At 34.5% G+C, this 12,824-nt stretch overlaps 1 long non-coding RNA gene across 3 annotated transcripts in view; it reads right to left on the minus strand.

Moving 5' to 3' along the window:
- Nucleotides 1-12,824, minus strand: part of LOC140596682 (uncharacterized) — a 39,475-nt gene that overhangs the window by 19,193 nt on the left and 7,458 nt on the right. For all 3 annotated transcript variants that reach the window (XR_011998584.1, XR_011998585.1, XR_011998583.1), the window contains exons 2-3: nucleotides 10,868-11,925; nucleotides 7,263-7,463 (exon numbers count right to left, since the gene is read on the minus strand). This is a non-coding gene — a long non-coding RNA (uncharacterized lncRNA). The remainder of the gene's footprint in view (nucleotides 1-7,262; nucleotides 7,464-10,867; nucleotides 11,926-12,824) is intronic.

The raw sequence follows: 12,824 nt of genomic DNA on the forward strand, positions 1-12,824 counted from the left end.
TTAGATGCTCAGACTTCTTTTATCTTGTAGCTGAAAGTTTGTACCCTTTAACTAAGTTCTCCCTCTTTTCCCTCTTACCAGAGATGGATCCATCTCTGGCAACTGCTTTTCTACTATCTGTTTCTATGAGTTTTGTGTTTCTGTGTTTTGGATTTTTTGTTTGTTTTTCTTTTTAGATTTCACACATACATAATATCATGCAGTATTTGTTTTTTTCTGTCTGGCTTATTTCAGTTAGCATAAGCCCTCAAGATCCATATTGTCTTCAATGCCAGAATTTCCTTCTTTCCCATGGCAGAATAATATTTCATCATGTGTTTATATATATGTATCACATCTTTTTTTAATCCATTTGTCCATTAAGTGACACATATTATTTCCATATCTTGCCTGTTGTAAATAATGCTATTTTCATTTCCTTTGGATATGTACCCCAAAGTAGGATTGCAGGATCATATGATAGTTCTATTTTTAACTTATTATGGAAAGTCCATACTGGTTTCCTTAGTGGCTATAGATAATTATATAGATAAATATATAAATTCTTTGTTGAGTGAATGAATGAATACAAAACTAATGGAATAATTTAATGAAAAGTAAATGTTCAGGGTTAATTATAGTTATATTGCCTGATCTGTGCATACCACCCTCTCCCCTTTATTCACTCCTGAATACAAAATTCTTCTATCACTCCATGTCTCTCATAGTGTTTAACACAATGCCAGAATGGTGTAAGGTGGAAAATCGAAGCCTATTTATAAGGTGGGATTCCCTCTATGTTAAGAAGTTCTGTGTATATGATACCTATGTGTTTTACACCAACAAACATGTTAAAAAGTAACATCTATTATCATAAATTGAATTCACTCCAGTTTTTACCACTTTTCCCTTAATACTCTTCTAATTATTATTTTTTATTTTTATGTTATAATTTCTCTGGTTAGCCCTTCTAGTGAATGATTTTGTCTTCTAGCACAGTATTTTTCTACCTAGTGGTGGTAAAGAAAGTTTTATTTCCTGATTTATCTTCAAATGCAGACCAATAATTACATAAAATACAATAAGAATTTTTAGAAAGAAATGTTAAAAAAAGACATGCCAAATAAAAACCCAAGCTTTTATATTTCATTCTAAATATGGGAATCCACTTCCATAAATAAGGAGTCCATAGGCAAAAGTGATGATAAGGGAGATTAATAACTATTTTTTCATGGAAATCTTGATAGATCTCTTTGAAACTCAGTGTTTTCACCTGCAACATGGGAATTAAGATAACTAGACTGAAGGATTATTAAAAACATCAAACAACTCACGTAAAATATCATGTAAGCAGGTTATCATGTATGCATGTTTGTGTATGTGACATCATTACGATTATTTATTTTCATTACTTGAGCCGTCTGATTCTCAAGCACTTCATAGTGTGTGTTCCCTGGTCTCCTCCACTCCTGGTTCCCTCAGGCAGAACATTATATATATTTTAACCAGAAGTTTCTTTTCCTTCCAAAAAGACCACTTTATTTTGACTCTGTTCTACTACTTCCCTTAGATGTTTGAAAACTGTTTTTAATATCTTCATCCTCAAGCTCATCAATTTCTGTTTTATACAGAGAGATTTCCTTTGTTATTTCTAAGTAGGATACTTTCTTGGTTTTGCTTTTTTAAGTGGCTTTTTATACTCCTATGCTGTCATATACTGTACTTCACCATATCCTTTTCAAGATTTCCCTTTTTCTTCCTTCAAAAATTTATCTTCCGGAAAGCATTCCTATCTGCTCATGCTTTCACATGAGTTAGTGAAATGTGAAATTTGTTCCCCAAAGTAATGTTCCAGTTCACTTTGACACAGGAAAATACAACAATAAACTGTAATTGTTCTACTGTAAACAGGTACGTAACCCTCCGTTAAGCTGCTCCTGTGTGTGCAATGGAACTTGAAGAAGCGTGAGTAACCTGCTTGTGAGGAGACCACATAGAACTAAGACACACACACAAAAATGATCCCTGGAAGCTCTTTGTTCAGCCTTGCTCTACTTTCTAATAGTGGATTTTGCCTTCATTTCATTTGCTTTTCTTCTCCACGTTTTGTTTTGCACCACAGTCCTCTCTAAAGAGTGCAAGCCAGTAGTTCTCCTTGAGTCAGTCTCTCTGCATGGTCACATTCCACAGTGCCACTTTTGCATCTGGTAGCACATTTATGGTTTTGCTACTTTGATCTGTTTAATTGTACTTCCTACTGTTCTCTAGAGAACTCTCTTCGTATCTGTCTACAACCTGTGCTCCTCCTGTAAAAAGCAATGTCAGCTGCATTAAATAAAATTCATTTTTGAGTGTATATTAGAGTCCCAGTTTCACTTGTGTATTTTACTTTCCTGGAAGTACCTGAGAATCTCCTTGTAAAAAAGTCTCCAGGCCATATATACAGACAGAAGCTATAAAAGCAGGCTTGTCTCATTTCTCTGGCACCTTGCACTATACACCCTTCACACACAATCCCCCACCACTGCGTATGGGCTGCTGATGGGGTTGCTGGGAAATGTCTTCACATATTTCATCAGTGTTCAGACAGATGGTCTTAAACAGAAACTGTTTGTGTTGTTGTTTTCCTAATCAAACATTTGCTTCATAGAAATAAAATTAATATTCTTCCCACTTTCCTCTTAAAGCATGGTATCTCTTCAAATTCCTCAACCCAATAGCTTTTCTCCTTGCTACCGTTGTGCCTATCATATGTTTTATGCTATGCTTAGAAAATTCTTGAAATCAAGGTCCAGTTTCATTGTCTACAACTTTTAGTCTTTCAATTTTCAAAAATTACCAAGGCGAGATTCTGTTTGCAATTACTATTTTTAAATAGTGTAGTAAATCATATGTAAGATGTGCTTAAATATGTAAAACATTTCTTTAGAGTACTTACTTCCTTGAACTTAGTTCTTGAGCTGATCATTTCCAATAAATAAGCAAGTGCTTATTATTTTGTTGCCACCTTGCATCAGCTCAGACTCCTTCTTTCCTATTTCTGAAGTTCCTTTATAAATATTGCTACCATCATTTAGGGAGCACAAGTATCACCATTGTTTTTCTTTAGTGCCAACTTAAACTGCAACTTTTTTTTTCCTTTTACTCTCCATACTCTATCTCTGCACAACCTCAGATGTCTGTAGGAAGTGTCTTTGTTCTTGTCTGTTTTTCTCTTCTCTCACCATCCTATCTTTACAGACCTGTTATTTCCATTTGGATTACTGCTTCCATGTCCTCACCCTGACTTTCTCAGTCTATGTACTCCTTTAAAGATTTCTGCAGCTATTTTACTCTTTAAAGCTGTTGGCTTGATTCCTTCCCTGGGGAATTTTCTTTATATCATTTTTAAAAATATGAGCCACCACTTTGTGACAGCTGGAAAGGTGAACAGGAATTCTCTATTCTTGATTATTCCTCTTATATTTTTAAAAATTTCTTCTTCTCATAGGGACATTCTCAGCCTCCAAATACCTCTGCCAAATTTCTCAGCTGTTGAGAGATTAATTTCAGCTATTACCATAGCAGGATCAGAAAAACTAACATCTTTCACATTGCATTATAGAACCTCTATTTTCCCTTGTGTGTGTGTATGTATATGTATATGTATATATGTGTGTGTGTATATATATATATATATATATATATATATATATATATATATTTAAAAAAATCTATCAGCTCCTATCATTTTTCCAGGGATCTTTTTGGTAATACAACTATAAATGTGTGTATGTAAGTTAGCATCATTTGATCTCATATTGAAGATTGGCTTACACTTTGATTTTATTGCCAAGTATCTTGGAGTCAGAAAAACCTCAAACACTAGCCCCAGAGGGAAGGGTGGAAGTAAGCTCTGGTGGCAGTTTAATGAATGTTTACCCTTTTGAATCAAAGAGTAGTAATCCTTCCCCCCATTGATATTATCACTTACTATAGATAAGCATTTCCATTCTGTGTCTCTAATTTTCCTGCCCTCAGTCTTACCCACTGATTTATAGAATACATTATTTGCTACAATTATCATCCCATACAATGTTGCTTCTGACCAAGGCATTCACTTTACAACAAAAGAGTAAAGCAAAGGACTCATACCCAAGGGAATCACTCACCTTGTTGGGTGCCTCATTACCCAGAAGCAGTTGGTCCAGTTATATAGTGGAATGGCTTATAGAAAATACCTGGTAGAATTGAAGAAATGTTCTAAATTTTTTTTTATTTATGACCACAAATGTTTTTTTCTGTCTTAGAAAACAGATTGGAAACTCAATGGTTGAAAGTGAGAATGACTCCTTTCATTATAATCCCTCAGAACACCCTCAAAAATGATTTTGTCTCCCCTCCCTATAATTTACTGCTTTGATGGTTTACAGGTGTTCGTTTCCAAAGGCGGAATTGTTTTACAAGGGCACAGTGATGGTTTCAATGAACTCGAAATTAAAAACAAAACAAAACAAAAAAAACCTTACTCTTACTGAGTTTCTAATGCAACCAAATTAATAGGTAAAGGCCAACTGTTTGTAGTTACAATCTTAATAGTAAGGTGCAATATAATTTCTGCTACACAGTAGAAGCAGAGAGGATTATGTTTGTCCAACTCATGGGTTCTCAAGGCCACAGCAATCAAATATCAAACATAGCATGATATTTAAGGAGTCAAAGTTTGAATCACCTTACTAAGCAGAGTATCACAAACTTTTGAGGCACTGACTGAGTATAAATGGAACGTAGCGTGGAAAGTGAAAGAAACAAGTTTTAAATAGCAACTAAATACCAGTTGTTAAACAAAGACTAGACAAATAATCATATTGTCTTCATTGTTCTGTATCTTATCAGTTGCCTTTTTTAAAGCTTTTCTTTTCTCAGCACGCCATGACTACATTGGTCAGTAGAACTTGCGATTCTTGATCTCAGGATTGTGAGTTCAAGCTCCATACTGGGTATGGAGTATACAATAAATAAATAAACAAGTAAATAATATGAATTTAAAAAGTGAAGACTTTCTTTTTTTCTGCACAATTTTTATAAAGGGTTGAGGGAATGACTTATTAATCAGTCTTTACAGGTTATAGAAGGGGGTTTGTGATTACACTAGAAAAGAAATAAAGACTATCTAATGCTATATATAGTATAACATATGATGAGGATTTCAGGAAAAGAGCAAACACATTGTCACTTGCACATCATCTTTGTCAGTCACATGATCTTGTTGCCATTGTTTGGGAGATAAGCTTGAATAGAAGGCTGTGTACTGGCACTGAGGAAAAGGATTGTTGGTACTCAGAACCATTCTCACCACCTTCCGTGCTCTCTCCTATAGCTTAGAAGCATGTCTAGAAAACAAATTTCCCAGGGTGCTTTGTGGCAGGGCTTTGGTTTAGATTATAATAATATGAGTGACTGTTAGATCTGGAAGGCAGAAGTGAAACAGTTCTATTCTTCCTTTTGCATCAGAAAGCAAAAGCATGGATATGGTGAATGTGAGAATTTTTAGTGTCTGCTGGCCATTAAGAATCATTCTCTTCAGTGTTACAGCCTGCCCTGCAGCAACCAACAGCAGTGACTTCCCGTACCTTTTGAGCAGGGTTGGAAATAGGAACTTCATAATTCCCCCAAAGCTATCAACAAACCTGAGATCTATTGGTGGTATGCCCTGACCTTTTACTTCTCAGTCCTTTCAACAGATTTGTAAGCACTTAATTTGCTGTGCTAAACTCTAAATTGCTTGCAATATTTAAAGAGGTTTATGTTATCCTAATAGAACCATCAATGACAAAAGGTTATACATAAAGTGAATGAGGATTTATAAAGATTTATAAAATAATACTACATGGACTTCTATGCTCATTTAAATAACACTATGCATGTAACAAAATAATTTCTAGTAAATAAAGGGCTCTTAATATCAGTAATCAAATAATATCAATAAATAAAAGGCAAACATCTACAGAGAAATTAGACAAAAGTTGTTAAGAACCAGTACTTAAGAATGCGGTCATTGCTATCCCCTGCTAATTTCTTCTCTGAAAATCCAACTCAACAAAAATAGGCCAAAAAGCAAACCAAAAAAAAAAAAAAAAAAAAACCTCACAGAAAGAAACAACAACAAAACCAACAAAGGGGAATAGATAAAGCATCCATATAATGTTACTTTAAGAAAAGGGGTAATAAAAAAAAAAAAGAAAAGGGGTAATAGGAAAACTTCCCAACAGAGAAAAAACATGGAAGAAAACCGAGACATTAAAGCAGATAAAATTTGAATCCAACACTCCCAACATTAACACAAAAATATTAAATATGTAATCACAACTTTTACAAAAAAAAAAAAAAAAAAAAAAAACACTAAGCACACAGGAAAGAATGGCCAGTAAAGAGGAAGATAAATAGGAAGAAAAGAAACAGAACAGTAGGATACATAGAAAAGTGAAATGAGAAAAATTAACAAAAGGAAACTAAATTCAAATAAGTAGTGAACAAGTAGTAAAGAAAAGACAGGAACCAAATATATAACATGTGCAAAACTGAATATGTGAAGGAGAAAATGAAATAAACAAATGTTCCGTTGAGTTTATTAGGAAAGATCCATTTGGCTTCTTGGTGAAAAAGAGTATGTCACTTATAAAGGAAAGGAAACAAGACAGATAAATTGAAAATGAAGGTCCAGGTAATCACTTTGGCTGCAATATTCATTGATAGAAGATCAACACTTGCAAAGAGACTCAAGGAAAGAAAATATGATACAAGGATCTTATATCCAGCAAAGTCATCTTCCAAGTATAAAGTATATAGACAAAACAGTTTTTACCGTAAAATAGCAGGATACATTTTTCATACAAGCCTTTCTGGAAGAAAGGCTATAGTTAGGTAAGAAGTGAATGGAAAGATCCTGGCAAAAGACTATTAGGGAGAATTTATTTATTTACTTATTTTTAGAGATTTTATTTATTTATTTATTCATGAGAGACACAGAGAGAGAGACAGAGGGAGAAGCAGGCTCCGTGCAGGGAGCCTGATAAGGAACTGCAGGATAGTGCCCTGGGCGGAAGGCAGGCGCTAAACCGCTGAGTCACCCAGGGATCCTCCAGTGGAATGAATTTAATATATTCAACTAAAAATTGAAACCATAAAAACCAAGGCAGGAATAGGAATAATAGGATAGAATATAAATATTGGATATTCTGATAATATCAAATGAATAAAGGAAAACAAAATAATTTGGATATTAAAATAATTCTCCTTATTACCTTATGCACAATAGCTTGCAGCCAAAGGACATCTTTTAAAACGACAAATTCGGGCAGCCCCGATGGCACAGCGGTTTAGTGCAGCCTGCAGCTCGGAGTGTGATCCTGGAGACCTGGAATCGAGTCCCACGTCTGGCTCCCTGCGTGGAGCCTGCTTCTTCCTCTGCCTGTGTCTGTGCCTCTCTCTCTCTCTCTGTGTCCCTATGAATAAATAAATTTAAAAAATAAAATGATAAATTCAGGGACAAAAGCATAGATTTCATACAAAGATAAACACAAAAGGAAGATAATATTAAGTGACGGAGCAGAGGAAGGTATGAGGGAGGAAGAGAATGCAAGATTTTTTTCTCATAATGAATACAAAGGGGAGCCTAAATATTTTATTCAAAAGTCTCATTATAAAAATAATCACTTAAAAACTTACTAAATATTAGAGTAGTCATAATATATATGTATAATGTAGCTATATATGTAGATTATATATGTATAATATATCAGAAGATATATATTTATACTCAAACATAAGCACAAATATATACAAAATCTGATATAGCACATCACTTTAGAGTCACGGGAAAGAAGGAGGGAAAGGAGGAGGAGGAAAAAAGGGGGAAGAAGGAGGAAAGGGAGAGGAGAAAAATGGGGAAGAAGAGGAGAAAGAAAACAGATTAATTCCATAAATATTTTTTTTTTTATAATTGAGCTTTAATGAATAGTAGGAAACAATTCAGCATTGCTTCCACTCTCCAAGGGTAGGTTTTCTTTGTTATAAATATTGTTAAATGTTTCCCCAGGCAAGTGAAATATTTTAATGTAGAACTATAGACAAAATATAAATGAATATTGGAGGATATGTATCAATGATGAGTTTGAGAACTTGAAAATCTTTTACCTTAATATTGTCTCTCCGAATTAATTATTTAATGAATATTTTATTATTATCATAAAGAAAAAGAACTGTGTTGGAAAGGGACAGGGAAGGCAATTAGCTGTATGTGATTATTTAAAAAAGAGCAAGTGGTAGGAACATGTGAAGGTATCTTTTTATTTTGATTATTTTCACATATCTGGTTACAGAAACTATCATCTTTTCAGTGCTTCAAAATGCACTAGAATATTAGTTACTGTATACAGGCAGGATTATTTTTTTACTTGTTTGTCTTGTTTTTACAGTTTGCTGCCTTATTCCTAGCACCTAACACCATACCTGATCTGATATATGGTAGATGCTCATTGATAGTTGTTGAATGAGAGATCATTTTTGGAGAAGTGTTCTTGTATTAATTCTTGTTCGCAAAGCTAATGGAAAAGAAACTATCAGGTTAAAAACTGTTTGCTCCTAATAATTATTTTCATCAAATGAAAACACTTCCAGTCATGAGATCAACACAAGAAAGCATTTCATAGAATAAAACATGCAGCCATAAATATATGGAAAAGTTATAGTCATTGTTTATACACATACTAAAAAAATAACTCTATATTGAGTAGTATGTAACCTAAAATTAGAGAAAATAGCTGACATTTTGCTCAACGAATTATTACTTGCAATAGCCCCAATTGGGGAAACATCTATATTTTCTCATATTCTTAGGGCTTTTGACGTGTGTTGCTAAGTTGCCTATTCACCTATTGATATGTCTACAAGCACCTTACCACATATATTCCCGGAACAACTGTAAATTATTGTGCATTAAAAAATCATTTTCAGTTATGACAGCCTAGTGAACGATATCTGGTTATCAGTTGATCACAATTAACATTGGACTACATAAATGCAATTATTGATTACTTGTATTTCCTCCTTTGAAAGTTTCTAGGCATAACAGCTTTTTTCAGTTTCTCTATTACTATTTTTTCAAATGACCATTTTATCTCTTTTTTGTTTAAGGATATCAGATTTTTATTTCACTATTTTTTGGAAAATTATATTCTCTCACATTTTTTTTGCCTAAGTCTTTTGTTTTGAAATTTTATGATTTTTGACATGCAGAAATCTTATATTTATTTAAGCTAATCTTTATATATGGATATATATACACATATATATTCACACCCTTCAAAAATAATTTGTGCATATTATAATTCTTCAAAATATATCTTTGAGTAATATCTTATTTTAAAATATATTTTGAGACACATACATTATCTACATTTTGCAGTAGGAATTTAATCTCTCCAGCATCATTATTGAAACAAATTGATCCTCTACCTACAGGTGTCAACAGCTGAATATTTGCTTCACTTGCATTTCTTCTGAGGCCTTCTTTGGTGTTCCATTGATTCATTTTTTTGAGAATGTATAGTGCATTGCTCTTACTCATTTTTATTTTTCTGATGTTAGAGATAAAAATATTCAATTGTCATTTGTTAAATAAATCATTACATTCAATGGTTCAAAAATGTTTCAAACTAATTGAGAAGCTGTACATTTAGAATTGTTACTTCCACCCAATCCTCACTCATCTTGAGACCACTACATTACTATGTTTTTGTTATTATATTACTTTTTCTTCACACAAATAAAGCAAACAGGAATATGTACTTATATTTCTTCCTCTTACAAAAAGTTGACAATCCATAGAGAGTGTTCTTCAGGTAACGTAGCATTATAGCCTGCAATTTTTCTGTATCTGTGTGTTTAAACCGCAGTTTATTTAACTTGTTTTTATTTGTGGAAGCTTTAATAGTTTCTAGTCTTCTGCTGTTACAAATGATGTAACAGAGAAACACTTTACAAATGGACTTTATTATTGTGCAGATGTATCTTTACTATAAAACATGCAAGGTAGTACTCATATGTCAAAATTTTCATTACTTAGTCTAACGTATTCATGGTTTTACGTCAGAAAATTTGGAGAGCTGGTATTGGGAGGGCAAGTCTTCTTTATCCTGAGAAAATCTGGCCTTAGCTGCGGCTAAGTTAGAGGAAAATAAAGCATGGAGAATTTACTACAGTTCTGAACTGCCTCTGCTTACAAATGATACATGGCACCTCTTATTATAATCTGTTGGCTGGAATCAAGAACATGCCCACCAACCCAACACTAAAGAAGTAGGTTGAGAAACATTTCAAAGTACATGGAAAATGCAAAATTACTTTCTGTACAATGGTTAAACCAAATAGAACCAAATAGTCCTTTGCTTATTTCTTCCCACACATTCTGCCAAACAGAAGCAAATCTCTATCCAGTAATTGTACCCAATGAGAATCTCATGTATTTTTCAAACTACTAGCATAAAACAGGCACACTCAAGAGGTAACTGGAAAAAGTCTAATGAGAGAGAGTTACACAAGGTGGTATTTATACAGGAGTTGGGATGATTAAGGGAAATGTAAAGAACGGTGAAGCGCCTGCCCTGAACATGAAGCAGCAGCAAGCAATCAATGCGTCTTTTACCCCTTAGACGTGAAGGGATAAAGAAGGGAACGGCTATCAGAACGCTCTTAGAAGTACAGTTGTGTAATGCATGACCAGAAGCTGTGGACAGTAGTAGAGAAATACACATGTTTAAAAACAAAACAATACAAAAACACCACCACCAACAATAAAAAACACACAAACCCTCAAACGAGCAGAGAGAAACACAGAGAAATAAGAAACCTGATATGTATCTCTCTTTCATCTTCCTCTAGCGTCCGATGTGTGCATTCCATGGGCTGATCACAACTAGCAGCAGAGGCAAGACAACCAGATTGATGAAGTCCATGGAGGTCAGCCTCTGCGACACAGCAGGATTGGGATGGGGGGAAGGTAAGTCTGGGATGAGCAAATAGGGAATATCCAGTTCATCACAAACCCTCAGGTAATGTCACATAGTTTCTTCATATGTTCAAATGTGGTTCCTTTGAGTCCGGAGCTCAATGGTCTAAAATGACAGGGCATCAGCTTTCATCTCTCCATAAATTCATGCAGAAAATGCATGGTAGATCAAAGGCAGGATTACTACATTCACTAACAGGCAAATATATCAAGCACTTGTCCACAGAAATTTTGGAATTCCTGCTGGGAAGACAGAGTGAAGCTGTTCTATCCTGGGGAGTTCTCCTTTGTCTCTAGCAAGAGTGCGAGGAGATACATAAAACAAGCAAATGTGATAATGTAGATTCTCTGTGTAATATAAGTGCCTGACATGAAGCTTTTTGTTGTTGATGGTGGTGTTGTATGAGCGGTTGACATTAGGTTTTTTTTATGGCCAGGAAATTTTTATTAAAAGACAGTCATCTTGAATAAATATATTATTAGTTCTGTGACCCAACTACTAGCAAAACAACCAGGCATGGAATTAGGCCACCCCCGCCATGAAGTTTCCTTTCGCAAAAAAGCCTTAGTTAACTGAGATACTTGACAGCTTGAGGGACCCTGCTTTTACATCCCCAACCCTAATTCCTGCTCTTATGCTTTAAATTAGCTGGTGAAAAGTGAACGCATGAAACTCTATAAACACTCCACACTTGAACCCTAATAAAGGCAGAACCCCAAGTTCAGGGTTGTCTGTCTCTCTGTCCGTCCCTTTCTCTCTCCATCTTCTATGTCTCTCACCCCCTTCTCTCTACCTTGCCTTTACTCTGTGCCTTTGGCATGCCATATTCCCTCCAGGACGTGTGAGTTATAAATCTTGTTCTTCGAAGTTCCTTGATGATTTCTTGCCGAAATGTGTCCTATAACCAAAATAAAAATCATATGAGCCAGTGCAGCCACAGTATTAGCAATCTTGAAGATTCACTACAAATCCAGAATAGGCAAAGGTATAGAAACATAAAATAAATGACTGATTGCTTATGGCTTGGAAGGTAGCTGGGATCATAAGGTGGTGAAAGCTAAAGGGTACTGGATTTTTTTTTAAGGTTTTACTATTTTAGAGTAGCTTAGGTTGCCAACAAGACTGAGAGGGAGGGAGAGATCCCATCTCTCCCCCTATATCCCACACACATTATCCCATTATCAACAATCAGCCTACTTTTTTTTTTTCTACCAAAACGGTAAGCTACTTTGACACATCATAATCACCTAAAGTCTATAGTTCACCTTAGGGTTCACTCTTGGTGTTATTCATCCTATGGGTTTGAATGAATATATAATGACATACATACATCATTATTATATCATACAGAGTATTTTCGCTGTTCTAAAAATCCTCTGTGCTCTACCTATTCATTTTTCCAACCACCCCGACCCCAGCTGACTACAGATACTTTTATTGTCTCCAGAGTTTTATCTTTTCCAGAATGTCACATATTTGGAATCATGTAGCCTTCTCTATTTGTTTCTATTTCTTACTAAAATGTTAATATATATGCTAATATACTAGTACTGAAAGTTCTTCATTGTCTTTTTGTGGCTTGATAGCTCATTTATTTTTAGTGCTAGATAAATATTTATTCATTCATTCATTCATCCATTCACTCATTCACTCTTCTACTCAAGGCCATGTTGGTTTTTTCCAACTTTTGGCAAATTAAACTGAAGCTGCTATAAACATACATGTGCCAGTTTTTGTGTGGGCACGATTTTCTATTTATTTGAGTAAATACCAAGGAGAATGTGGCTAGATTATATA

Source organism: Vulpes vulpes, unplaced genomic scaffold (assembly GCF_048418805.1).
Source record: "Vulpes vulpes isolate BD-2025 unplaced genomic scaffold, VulVul3 Bu000000761, whole genome shotgun sequence".
NCBI lineage: Eukaryota > Metazoa > Chordata > Mammalia > Carnivora > Canidae > Vulpes > Vulpes vulpes.